This window comes from Pristiophorus japonicus, chromosome 9 (assembly GCF_044704955.1).
Source record: "Pristiophorus japonicus isolate sPriJap1 chromosome 9, sPriJap1.hap1, whole genome shotgun sequence".
Lineage (NCBI taxonomy): Eukaryota > Metazoa > Chordata > Chondrichthyes > Pristiophoridae > Pristiophorus > Pristiophorus japonicus.
The window spans coordinates 83192677-83205782 of NC_091985.1; the positions used below are offsets into that span (position 1 = coordinate 83192677).

The window sequence follows — 13106 nt, forward strand, 5'->3', positions numbered from 1 at the left end:
GGGCATTCACTTGGGTGGTCTGACACTTTCTTCTCCATTTAGCTCAGAACCCCTGGCTGGGACCCTTTGTCAAAGGCTAGTCTTACATGGTTAAGAAAACTTACCAGAGCACTTTTCGAACTTGTCTGATTCTATAAGTATTTCTTTGCTCTTGCTGCCGACCGCACGGTAACTATGTGCTTTAACAAATCCACCGAAGACCTTGCTGGGGACCATGTTGATAAAACTCGATACAGCAATTGAATAGAAAAAAGCATTTCAAGTGAGTGATGAAATTTAACGCGTATAACGAGAACAATCACTTTTGAAATATAAATGATTGCATTTTACAAATTATTTTAAAGTCTGTTTATTAAAACAAAACGTAGAACCTTTTAAGTCACTGGTGGTTGTCCAAATAGCCTGGATGCAACATTATGGAACCGTGAAAGTAAAACAGGGGAATACTTTTCTGCGAACAATACAGGGAATGCGGGATCGTGCTGAAAGGGTCAATGAGTGATCTGGGGAGAAGCACACGTGGCGATGCAAGTACGAAATTCTTTAAAAACTTCAACATAAATGGGCAGTTCGAGAAGAGGTGGAAACCATAAAAAAGATCGAAATGGGCTTGAAACTGAGGAGGAGAACAGAATAGTAATCATTCTGCTTCCACCAAGACTTCACAGACATGAGCATCATGCCATCTCCAAGAAGAGATAGCCGAGGCAGGATCAATAACTTCAACATAAATGAGATGGAAGGCTTAGATGGCTAAAAGACTTAAAAATAAATAAATCCCCAGGGCTAGGTGATATTTATGCTGGAATACTAAGAAAAATTGGGAAAGAGATGTGAGAAGGAATAACGATCGCTTTTAGGGAACAATGGGACACTGTGGAGATGGACAAGTAGAGTGGAAACAGGTGGTCATTTTCAAAAAGGGCAACAAAACTGACATGTGCAACTAGGAACATTAGTTTTATTTAAATACAGTGTAAAATAATGGAATCAGTTACCAGGAATAAACCTGAGGATTATCTGTACCATAATAGGAATAAAGAACTTGCCTTTCACATTTTTCAAGATGTCCAAAAACACTTTTGAATTACAGTCACGATTATTTTTTGTAGGCAAATGCAGTAGCTTGGCCACAACATCAACAAAATCTAATATGTCCTTACTATACAGTATAAATGCATACGAGGCCCATACTTGAGAGAAGGTCACTCTGTGACCAGTAACCTTTATTCCAGCACTGAAGTGATGAAGGTGGGTGGAGCTTCCCCTTTTATACCTGAAAGTCCAGGTTAGGAGTGTCTCCCACAAGTTCACCACTTAGTGGTCAATGTTCTCAAGGTGTACAACTTAGGTCAGTTTATACATGGGTTACAATGGCAGTTGAATACATGACATCACCTCCCCCAAAAGTCTTATTGGGATCACAGGTTAAGTCTCTCTGGTGGTTTACGTTCCCTTGTAGAGCGCCTGAGTTGGGGCTCCAGTTGTTGGGCGCTGGCCTGAGTGTCTGCTGTTTGCAGTGCCTCAGGCCTGTCCGGACTGCCCACAGTGACTGGGCTCTCCTCCGGTTGGTTCCGGTGTTCGGTCACCTGTGGAGGAATGAACTCTACATCGTGTTCATCCTCTGCTTCTTCTATGGGATTGCTGAACCTCCTTTTTGTTTGATCCACGTGTTTGCGGCAGATTTGTCCATTGGTAAGTTTAACTACCAGAATCCTATTCCCTTCTTTGGCAATCACAGTGCCTGCGAGCCATTTAGGCCCTGCAGCGTAGTTGAGGACAAAGGCAGGGTCAGTGACATAAATACATCGCACCCTCGCATTTCCATCATGGTAGTCACATTGTGACTGGCGCCTGCTCTCTACAATTTCTTTCATGGTGGGGTATATAAGGGATAACCTGGTTTTTAGAATCCTTTTCATTAGCAGCTCTGCGGGTGGGACCCCTGTGAGTGAGTGTGGTTGGGATCTATTGGCCAACAGGAGGCGTGATAAGCGGCTTTGTAGGGAAACCCTTTGGATTCTGAGCATCTCCTGTTTGATTATCTGCACTGCTCGTTCCGCCTGGCCGTTTGAGGCCGGCTTGAACGGTGCCGTTCTGATATAGTTGATACCATTTCCTGCCATGAAGTCCTGGAATTCAATGCTTATAAAGCACGGGCCATTGTCGCTGACCAAGACGTCCGGTAGACCATGGGCGGCGAACATTGCCCGTAGACTTTCTACCGTGGCAGAGGATGTGCTTGAATTTAAAATGTCACACTCGATTCATTTGGAGTAGGCGTCTACTACAACCAAAAACATTTTTCCCATGAAAGGACCTGCGTAGTCCACATGGATGCATGGCCATGGCTTGGCGGGCCAGCACCAGGGGCTAAGGGGGGCTTCCCTGGATGCATTGCACAGCTGGGCACATGTGTTGCACCTGCGAACACAAAGTTCCAGGTCTGCATCTATCTATGGCCACCAAACGTGTGGCCTGGCAATTGCCTTCATCATGACAATGCCCGGGTGCTCATTGTGGAGTTCTCTGATGAACATCTCTCTGCCCATCTGGGGCATGACTACTCGGTTTCCCCACAGTAGGCAATCGGCCTGAATCGAGAGTTCATCCTTGCACCTGTGAAATCATTTGAATTCCTCAGGGCATGCCCCGTACCTGGCTGCCCAGTCCCCATTCAGGACACATTTCTTGACTAGAGACAATAGCGGGTCTCTATTTGTCCAGACTTTGATCTGATGGGCTGTCACGGGTGAGCCTTTGCTTTCGAAAGTTTCAACAGCCATGACCATCTCAGCAGCATGCTCGGTTGCCCCCTCGCTGATGGCTAGCGGGAGCCTGCTGAGTGCATCGGTGCAGTTTTCAGTACCTGGTCTGTGCCGAATTGTATAGTCATAGGCGGCTAATGTGAGTGCCCACTTCTGTATGCGGGCCGATGCAATTGCATTTCTGGCCTTGTTGTCGGCCAAAAGGGATGTTAGGGGTTTGTGATCTGTCTCCAGCTCAAATTTCCTGCCAAACAGGTACTGGTGCACTTTTTTTACTGCATATGCACATACAAGCGCTTCCTTTTCTACCATCCCGTAGCCCCTTTCTGCCGGGGACAGACTTCTGGAGGCATAAGCTACCGGCTGTAACTGACCCTTGGCATTAACACGCTGCAACACACACCCGACCCCATAGGACGACGCGTCGCACGTTAACACAAGTTTCTTACATGGGCCATATAGCGTTAACAGATTGTTGGAGCATAACAAATTGCATGCTCTATCAAAAGCCCTTGCTTGGCTGTCCCCCGAGACCCATTCACGACCTTTGCATAGGAGCATGTGCAGCGGCTTTAACAGCGTGCTCAATTTGGGAAGAAAGTTACCAAAATAGTTCAGGAGCCCCAGGAACGAATGCAGCTCCATCGTGTTACGGGGTCTGGGTGCTCTCTGGATCGCTTCCGTTTTGGACGCAGTAGGTCTGATCCCGTCTGCTGCGACCCTCATCCCCAGGAATTCTACCTCTAGAGCTAGGAAGACGCACTTCACCTTTTTCAGTCGCAGCCCTACCCGGTCCAGTCTGCGTAGCATCTCCTCCAGGTTGTGGAGGTGTTCTTCAGTATCGCAACCCGTGATGAGGATGTCATCTTGAAAAACCACCGTCCTTGGAATCGACTTGAGGAGGCTGAGGTCAGGTCCAATTTTGAAAAAAGTTTGCCACCGGATTGCGTCTCAAAGAGGTCCTCCGCTCTCGGTAGCGGGTACTGGTCTTGGAGTGACACCCGATTGATGGTGGTCTTGTAATTGGCACATATCCTGACCGACCCATCCGCCTTGAGCACCGGCACGATCGGGCTCGCCCAGTCACTGAATTCGATTGGCGAGATGATGCCTTCCCTCAGCAGGCGGTCCAATTCGCCTTCTATCTTTTTCCACATCACGTACGGCACCGCTCTGGCCTTGTGGTGTACTGGCCTGGCGTCCGGGTTTATGTGAATCACTACCTTGGTCCCCATGAAAGTGCCAATGCCGGGTTGAAATTATGAGTCAAAATTGTCCAGGACCTGTGAGCATGATATTTGCTCCACAGAAGAAATTACATTGACATCGCCCCTTTTCCAGTTCATGATAGCAAGCCAACCCCTCCCCAATAGTGCGGGACCGTCCCCCGGGACAATCCAGCGTGGCAACCTGTTCTCTGAATCATTGTGGGTCATGACTACCGTGGCGCTGCCTAGCACCGGAATGATCTCCTTTGTATATGTCCGTAGCTGTGCGTCAATCGGCAATAATTTTGGACTCCTGGCCTTGGACGCCCACAACTTGTTGAACTGTTTGATACTCATCAGGGACTGGCTGGCCCCCGTGTCTAGCTCCATTGATACTGGGATGCCATTGAGGAACACTTTCAACATTATCGGTGGCATCCTGGTGTATGAACTGGATATGTGCTCCACATGAACTCGCTGAACTTCAGCTTCCAGCGATTTCCCCCGGTTTCCATTTGGCCTCATAGGGCTTACATCGGGCCCACCCTCCTGGTACATCAACCTGGCTGCAGGCTTCCTGCACATACGCGCCAAGTGACTGCTGACGTTGCAATTTCTGCAGGTATATTGCTGATACCTGCAAGCTCTGGTTGTGTGTTTGCCTCCACACCTCCAACATGAGCCGTTGTTGGAAACAAAAGGTCCCTTACCAGTCGATCGTCTCTGACTGTCTCTGTAACTGTCCTTAAGCGCACCATTAACAGGTGTTGATGGCCCCATTACTGGCCGCATTGTCCCTTGCGATGAATCGCCGTTCAGCTAGCCATTGTCTCTGTTGAATTCCCCCTTTGGGTTCAACTACATGCTTGGGCATGTCCGAATGCTCCTGTCTGCCTGGAGAACTGTGTGCCGCATTAACAATGTTGACTCCCTGTCCGTTTGCTTCATTTAAACCAAGATTTTTGTCAAACATCATTCTGGTCTCTTCCTCCCCTGAGATAAATGTCTGGGCCATCAAAGACGCCATTTCCAGGATCAAGTCTTTGGTCACAATCAGTTTCCTGAAAAACCCCAGCGTGCCCGATGCCCTCAATAAAAGAATCTCGCAGCATCTCCGCTCTGCATGCATCTGGGAACTTACATAGGTTCGCCAGTCGCCGGAGGTCTGCCACGAAGTCTGGAACACTTTGCCCTTCTCGCCGCCGGTGCGTGTAAAACCGGTGTCTCGCCATGTGCATGCTCGGCGGTTTAAAGTGTTCCCCGATCAACTTACTGAGCTCTTCAAAACTTTTGTCCGCCGGCTTCTCTGGCGCTAGAAGGTCCTTCATCTGGGAGTCCGTCCTGGATCCACAAACTGTCAGGAGATGAGCCCTGCAATTTTCGGCCGAATCCTGTCCCAGTCATTCCTTAGTGACGAAACTTTGCTGTAGTCTCTCAGTAAAATCGTACCAAACATCACCAACACAGTACCTCTCATCTGTGCTGCTAGTGGCCATGCTCACGGTGGTTTAAATCCCAGTTTCTCGTCGCCAATGATATGTCCTTACTGTACAGTACAAATGCACACGAGGCCCATACTTGAGAGAAGGTCACTCTGTGGCCAGTAACCTTTATTCCAGCACTGAAGTGATGAAGGTGGGTGGAGCTTCCCCTTTTATACCTGAATGTCCAGGTTAGGAATGTCGCCCACAAGTTCACCACCTAGTGGTCAGTGTTCTCACGGAGTACGACTTCGGTCAGTTTATACATGGGTTACAATGACAGTTGAATACATGACAAAATCAATGACTGATTAATCTGTTTTAGTGATGTTGGTTGAGGGATAAATGTTAGCCAGGACACCAACGAGAACTTTCCTGCTCTTCTACAAAATAGTACCATGGGATCTTTTGCTTCCACTTGAGAGGGCAGAGATGGCATCTCTGACAGTGCAACATTCCCTCAGTACTGCCCCAATGCGTCTGCCTACATTTTGTGCTCAAGTCTCTGGAGTAGAATTTGAACCTTCTGACTCAGAGCCACAGTTGACATCTGAAAGCAGACAGACAGGGCCTCAGTTTAACATCTCATCTGAAAAACAGCATCTCTGACAATGCAGCACTCTTTCAGAAATGCACAAGACTGAGACTTGAACCTCCAACCTTTTGGTTCGGATGTGAGCATGCTAGCACAGAGCCAAGCTAATAGTAATAGCCGAGTAAACAATGGTCCATGTAGACTCAAAAGAGAAAGGTCTTGCCGAATCAACCTCTTTGACTTTTTTGAGGAAGTGATATCTAGACTTCCAAAAGTTATTAATTAAACTCAAATTTGTGAGGAGTCAGGGGCTGGATATGAAATCCACGGAAGGAAAGAAAACAGTGGATACTATTTAGAGGAATTATATTGGGGTGGGGTGGCCGAGGGGATGGTATTGGGACCTCTTCAGTATCTATTTTACATCTATTTTACATCGCTGGCTTGGATTCAAACACACAATGCAATTTGGTCAAATTTCCAGATGATCCCAAACTGATTCTGATGAGGCAGCTCAGAAATTAATCCCCTTGAAATAGGCGAACTGCCTCTGGAGGTATGGCAGGCACTGGCAGCTCGCCCAAATGTTTGAAATGTGGCCCGAGGGCCCAATTCAGACAACGCCTCAGGTCTCTTGGTTCGGGCTCCTGCTATCTGCGTGCTTTAGGTTATGCACAAAATAATGGGCTACAATCAGTTCCTACCTCATTGTGTCTCCATTGTGGATTTGATAAGTCAATATAGTCACATCATATGACAAAAGAATTGTGAATGTATCTAGCATGGAGAGTCATAAGCAGATTGAAACTGGGGAGATTGGAATATCAAGAAGAACTCTTGGTAACCACCATATTAATCAGATATTCTATGATTCATACAATATATTACAGGATCGTGTCCGTGTACATTGGTCAAGAACAATTACTTAATAACATATGGAATGATTATGTAGTAACCATAGGCACCATCTGCTGTTTTCACAGATCAAGAAAAATCTAGTCCACTGCCAGCGATACCTAAAGAACAATATCATCCATCAGCATACCCATTTGAAGCAAGCTTAAACAGATATATACTTACCATAGTAGGTAGTGCAGAGGATGAGCAACCAGAAGGTGAGGCACTGAGCACAGAGGAAGGAGCAGCAGAGCTTGTGCTTAATAAAGAAACAGCTGGTATATAGCTGAGGTTCATTGTGCTGGGTGCCCCTCGTGAGCTCTACAGGGATACAGGCCTTAATGTATTCAGACAAAGGCTGGTACAGCAGAAGCACCGTGTCAAGAAGCCACTTGCCTCTTTGCACACAGCAATGGGAGATGGATTCAATGCCATCTCCCACAGTGATATCATGCAGCACTCCCTGCCATTGTAGTGGGTTGTGGGTTCGCGTTCCACTCCTGAGCACAAAATCTAGGCTGGCACCCCAGTGCAGTACTGAAGGAATGCTGCACTGTCAGAGGTGACGTCTTTCAGATGAAGCATTAAACCAAGGCCTGTCTGCTCTCTCAGGTGGACATCAAAGGTCCCATGGCACTATTTCAAAGAAGAGCAGTTGTGTTCTCCCTGGTGACCTAGCCAATATTTATCCCTCAACCAGTACCACTGATAGACATTATCTGGTCATTATTTCATTGCTGTTTGCGGGACCTTGCTGTACCCAAACTGGGCACAGTTTCTTGCAGTACAACAGTGACTACACTTCTAAAGTACTTCATTGGCTGTAAAATGTTTTGGGAAGCCATGAGGTTGTGAAATGTGCTATATAAATGCAAGTTCTTTCTTTCTTGTTAAATGTGATTGATAAACCTACTAAGAAAGTACAGTGTAGCCCCACTGTCACTGTAAAATGACAGAAAGTGTGGAATGACAACAAATACAGAACAGAGATTTTCTCCAGGCAAACAGTCATGATGTTGTGTATGTACAACTGCTGTGAAGTAATTTTATTTACATGTTTTGCTGTGGCAATTTTATCCACTTCTTAAAAAAACACTTTCATATGTTCAAACATTACAGAAAACTGAGCAGTATGTGACATAGACAATTATCAAAACCATATATAAAACTGTGAACTTGACAAAAGAATATTAATATATTCCCTTATTAATGGTATTGCTTAAAATAAATATTTTGAATGTCATTAAATGGGAAGAGAAGTCTGGGAAAGTGTTTTTTATTCAACCTATACCCAATGTTATTAAAAATGCTAAGTAATTTAAGGAGAACTTTGAGTGATTTAAACAAAAACTTTCCTCACAAAATCAATGGGGAGCCCCCATATGTCCCAGGGTAATTCCATTGTAAACCGTGCAGCCCACGACGAAGTTGACAGCTTGAGAGTTGCTGCAGAGCTGCACATTTGAGAAAACCCCGCTATCACCTGAGGATGCAGATTTCACCATTAATTATGTCATTGGAGTGGCCTATCAGGAGGGTGATCCAATTTGAGAGCGTTCATACTGATGACAAAAAATGGCACTCAAACTCGTTCTTGAAGCTAACATAATAACCTTTTCTGTAAGGGTTTATGGATGTTACTGCAGACTTGTAGTTCTTCAGTTAAGTGATGAAACTGGTATCATGAGGAATGCAGTTGCGCAGATAAATACAAAAATCCAAAAGTTGCTGTCAGTGATTCTATTCTTCTCCACAGGTTACGCGAAGGAACTCCCCAGGCCATAGAATTTACAGCACAGAAACTAGCCATTCGGCCCAACTGGTTTATGATCCACATGAGCCTCCAACCACACTTTTTATCTAACCCAATCAGCATAACCTTCTATTCCTTTCTCCCTCATGTGTTTATCGAGCTTTCCCATAAATGCATCTATGCTATTCACCTCAAATATTCCTTGTTGTAGCTAGTTTCACATTCTGCATCCCAGAGTACTTAAGGAAGTGGCCCTAGAAATAGTGGATGCATTGGTGATCATTTTCCAACAGTCTTTCGACTCTGGATCAGTTCCTATGGACTGGAGGGTAGCTAATGTAACACCACCTTTTAAAAAAGGAGGGAAAGAGAAAACGGGTAATTATAGACCGGTTAGCCTGACATCAGTCATGGGGAAAATGTTTGAATCAATTATTAAAGATGAAATAGCAGCGCATTTGGAAAGCAGTGACAGGATTGGTCCAAGTCAGCATGGATTTATGAAAGGGAAATCATGCTTGACAAATCTTCTAGAATTTTTTGAGGATGTAACTAGTAGAGTGGACAAGGGAGAACCGGTGGATGTGGTGTATTTGGACTTTCAAAAGGCTTTTGACAAGGTCCCACACAAGAGATTGGTGTGCAAAATTAAAGCACATGGTATTGGGGGTAATGTACTGATATGGATAGAGAACTGGTTGGCAGACAGAAAGCAGAGAGTCGGGATTATTGGGTCCTTTTCAGAATGGCAGGCAGTGACTAGTGGGGTGCCGCAGGGTTCAGTGCTGGGACCCCAGCCATTTACAACATACATCAATGATTTAGATGAATAAATTGAGTGTAATATCTCCAAGTTTGCAGATGACACTAAGCTGGATGGCGGTGTGAGCTGTGAGGAGGATGCTTAGAGGCTGCAGGATGACTTGGACAGGTTAGGTGAGTGGGCAAATGCATGGCAGGTGCAGTATAATGTGTGGATAAATGTGAGGTTATCCACTTTGGTGGCAAAAACACGAAAGCAGAATATTATCTGAATGGCGGCAGATTAGGAAAAGGGAAGGTGCAATGAGACCTGGGTGTCATGGTACATCAGTCATTGAAAATTGGCATGCAGGTACAACAGGCGGTGAAGAAGGCAAATGGTATGTTGGCCTTCATAGCGAGGGGATTTGAGTATAGGAGCAGGGAGGTCTTACTGCAGTTGTACAGGGCCTTGGTGAGGCCTCACCTGGAATATTGTGTTCAGTTTTGGTCTCCTAATCTGAGAAAGAATGGTCTTGCTATTGAGGGAGTGCAGCGAAGATTCACCAGACTGATTCCCGGGATGGCCGGACTGACATATGAGGAGAGACTGGATCGACTGAGCCTGTATTCACTGGAGTTTAGAAGGATGAGAGGGGATCTCATAGAAGCATATAAAATACTGACAGGATTGGACAGGTTAGATGCAGGAAGAATGTTCCCGATGTTGGGGAAGTCCCGAACCAGGGGTCACAGTCTAAGGATAAGGGGTAAGCCATTTAGGACTGAGATGAGGGGAAACATCTTCACTCAGATAGTTGTTAACCTGTGGAATTCCCTACCGCAGAGAGTTGTTGATGCCAGTTCATTGGATATATTCAAGAGGGAGTTAGATACGGCCCTTGCGGCTAAAGGGATCAAAGGGTATGTAGAGAAAGCAGGAAAGGGGTACTGAGGTGAATGATCAGCCATGATCTTACTGAATGGTGGTGCCAGCTCGAAGGGCAAAATGGCCTACTCCTGCATCTAGTTTCTATGTTTCTATGTTTCTAACCACTCTCTGCGTAAAGAATTTCTTCCTGAATTTCCTGTTGGATTTAATGGTGACTATCCTATATTGATGGCCCCTAATTTTGGACTCCCCCCACAAGTGGAAATGTTGTCTCTATGTCTACCCTATCAAACCCTTTCATAACCTTAAAGATCTCTATCAGTTCACCGTTCAGTCTTCTCCTTTGTAGAAAACAGAGCCCCAGCCACATCAGTTTCTATGTTACATCTTTGTTCCTGTTTCTGGATGTTCTGGTCCTGTACCAATAACAATCTCTAAACAGTTTAGCTAAATAGGTAGAACAATTTGGAAATTTATTTAGGTTTAAATAACTGCTGTATACAATCTTAGCATCCTATTTGTTTATAGTCAGCACTAAAATTAAGCAGTCACCCAGCATGAACATTCATTTATATAAACAGCTTTAATAACATGCGGATATTTATTTCTGATTCAGCATAGTTTAGCTGTCTCAAGTCTAAGTTTAATTTCTATTTATTTATTTAATTAATACTTTTCTTCCTACTTCATCTAAACACATATATAAACATTCCAAATACATCTGCGATACAGAATATTACAAAGTGAAGTACAAATGTACGTTCAACAGGATTCAAGCATATATCCACAGCCTGACATTTTTTTTATAGCCTGACGATATATTATCCACATTCATTAGCAGTTATAAAGGTTCCAGATGGAGCCTTTGGGAGACCACATTTCAACAGACTTGGGATAGGAACATTAGCCTTGAATAAAATGGCTAAAATCTTACAATAGGATATTACTCAAACCATAGTAAAATCTAAGTACTAATCTTATATGTCTATATTCATAACAATGTAAGTTATCACTGATTATACCAAATGCCTTTTAAGCATTTATTGCTTAAAAGGCATTAAAACCTCATTTTGAGAAGTGAAGGTTATTCATTTAAGCAGAAATTAAACTTATTTGGCCCAGAAATTGTATCGCACCCGAATGTGACACCAGTCACAACCCCAGTGTCAGCTCGCTGGTGGAGAAGCGAGATTGGCCTCCTGCTCCTCCTGGTTCCACATTCAAGTAGGGTAGACATTTTTTATTTACCTTTTCGCTGGAAGTCTCCAGTGGTCCCTTTAAGGACCACTGGCTTGGCTGTTGTGCACGCAAGAAAAGTGACCGCAGCCTTCCCCAACCCATTATTATTCCTCTGCCTTACTACTCTCCTGCTGCCGTTCAAGGCTTAAATCCACCTTGAAATGCCTACAGCTATTCTCCGTGCTTCTCTTGCTATTCTCCAAAGAGTGCATCGAGGCACCATCACTACCTCCTTACAAGCAGCAACCTAAAATGCCCACTCTCCTGGACCAGAATGCAGGAGGAGATTGGAGAGGGCCTAGATGTCAAAATCGGGAGTGAGGTTGGCGATGATAATGGTAAGTACTTATCTTTTTAACATTCGCCGCTATTTAAAATTTGTTTTCCCATGAGTAAACATTGCTGGCACTGGCTGCCTCAGCAGGAAGCCAAATTTGCAGGTGGGAGCAGAAGCAGGCATTAGACCCTTTATTTGAATATGTTAATGGCCGAACCACTGCTCAGACAAAGCTAAACAATGCTTTTTATTAGCCTTCACCAATATGGCGCCCAGACGGACGCCATTTTTTCCCACAAAATTGGCCTTAAAAGCCGGTGTTAAACCCCTGAATTTCTATGGCAAAATCTTTGTATATCATGCGTGAACATCATTAGTCACACTGCGATATGTGTCTGTGCATTTAGTCTCAATAAAAACTTTGCTTAAAATAAAAATTAAATCCACTTTCAACTCTTTGAAGGGAAAATTAATAATACACTGGTGCACTATTATCCATCAATTTGAAAGTCCATCTTATCTTTAGCCTTTGAAGAAAATAATCCTACTGGAACACTACGGTATTGCCATTTCCCACACGAGCAATCCTTCGAGCTTTACTGAATCAAATTGTTTAATTACTGTCAATCTAGGGGAATTTTCCATTGAAATCTAAATTGAAACTATCTAAATTAGTTTCACTCAGGAGCTTTAATATCTTTCAGAAATACACTTTCAAAATCTCTGTCTGGGCTCAACTCCACACATTGAAGAACAGTTTGTAACTCAATGCAAACTAATCTCCAGTTCTGCTATTAATTGAAACATGTACAAAACTGTGTTCAAGAGTGTCTCTGGTATGCAGTTTTACTGTGGAAATCTTAGCTTTTACTTACTAAATTGATCATGGGGCAATTTTGCCATCTTTGAAGTTTTAGACAAAAGGGGCCCAAGTCAGGTTAGTACTCCAGAAATGGACGGTATCCAGCGCAGCATTAACTGGCGGTAGTGGGCCTTAAAAAACAGATTTTAATGGAATTTAGGGCTGGGAGGGAATTTTTCGACTTTTTGGATTTCCAAAGTGGGCTGGCACTTTGCAGCAACTTAGGCAGTAATGGTAGGTCCAAATTACCGCCGGCGCTAAGCACGGGCGGTAATTTCCATTTTTTCTCATGAAAATGGGCGGTAACTGGCCGGTAAATGGGTAATTTGGGAGGAAGCTCTAACCCAAGGAGCCTGAAATTCATCGACATACCGCCCACTGCTGCCCACTTACCACTGGTTTACCACCCAAAAATGCAAGTTTGGTTAAAAAACACGTACATACCACTCGGCG

At 44.5% G+C, this 13106-nt stretch overlaps 1 protein-coding gene and 1 long non-coding RNA gene across 2 annotated transcripts in view; one reads left to right on the top strand and one right to left on the bottom strand.

Moving 5' to 3' along the window:
- The window catches only part of LOC139273122 (follicle-stimulating hormone receptor-like), a 311116-nt gene extending 310926 nt beyond the window's left edge, over positions 1 to 190 (bottom strand). The window contains exon 1 of the mRNA XM_070889531.1: positions 105 to 190. The gene's annotated coding sequence lies outside the window, so the exon portion shown is untranslated. The remainder of the gene's footprint in view (positions 1 to 104) is intronic.
- Positions 71 to 8796, top strand: LOC139273123 (uncharacterized). The gene is made up of 3 exons (XR_011595021.1): positions 71 to 262; positions 6976 to 7107; positions 8646 to 8796. It is a non-coding gene; the product is annotated as an uncharacterized lncRNA (long non-coding RNA).
- Positions 8797 to 13106: the final 4310 nt, after the last annotated feature.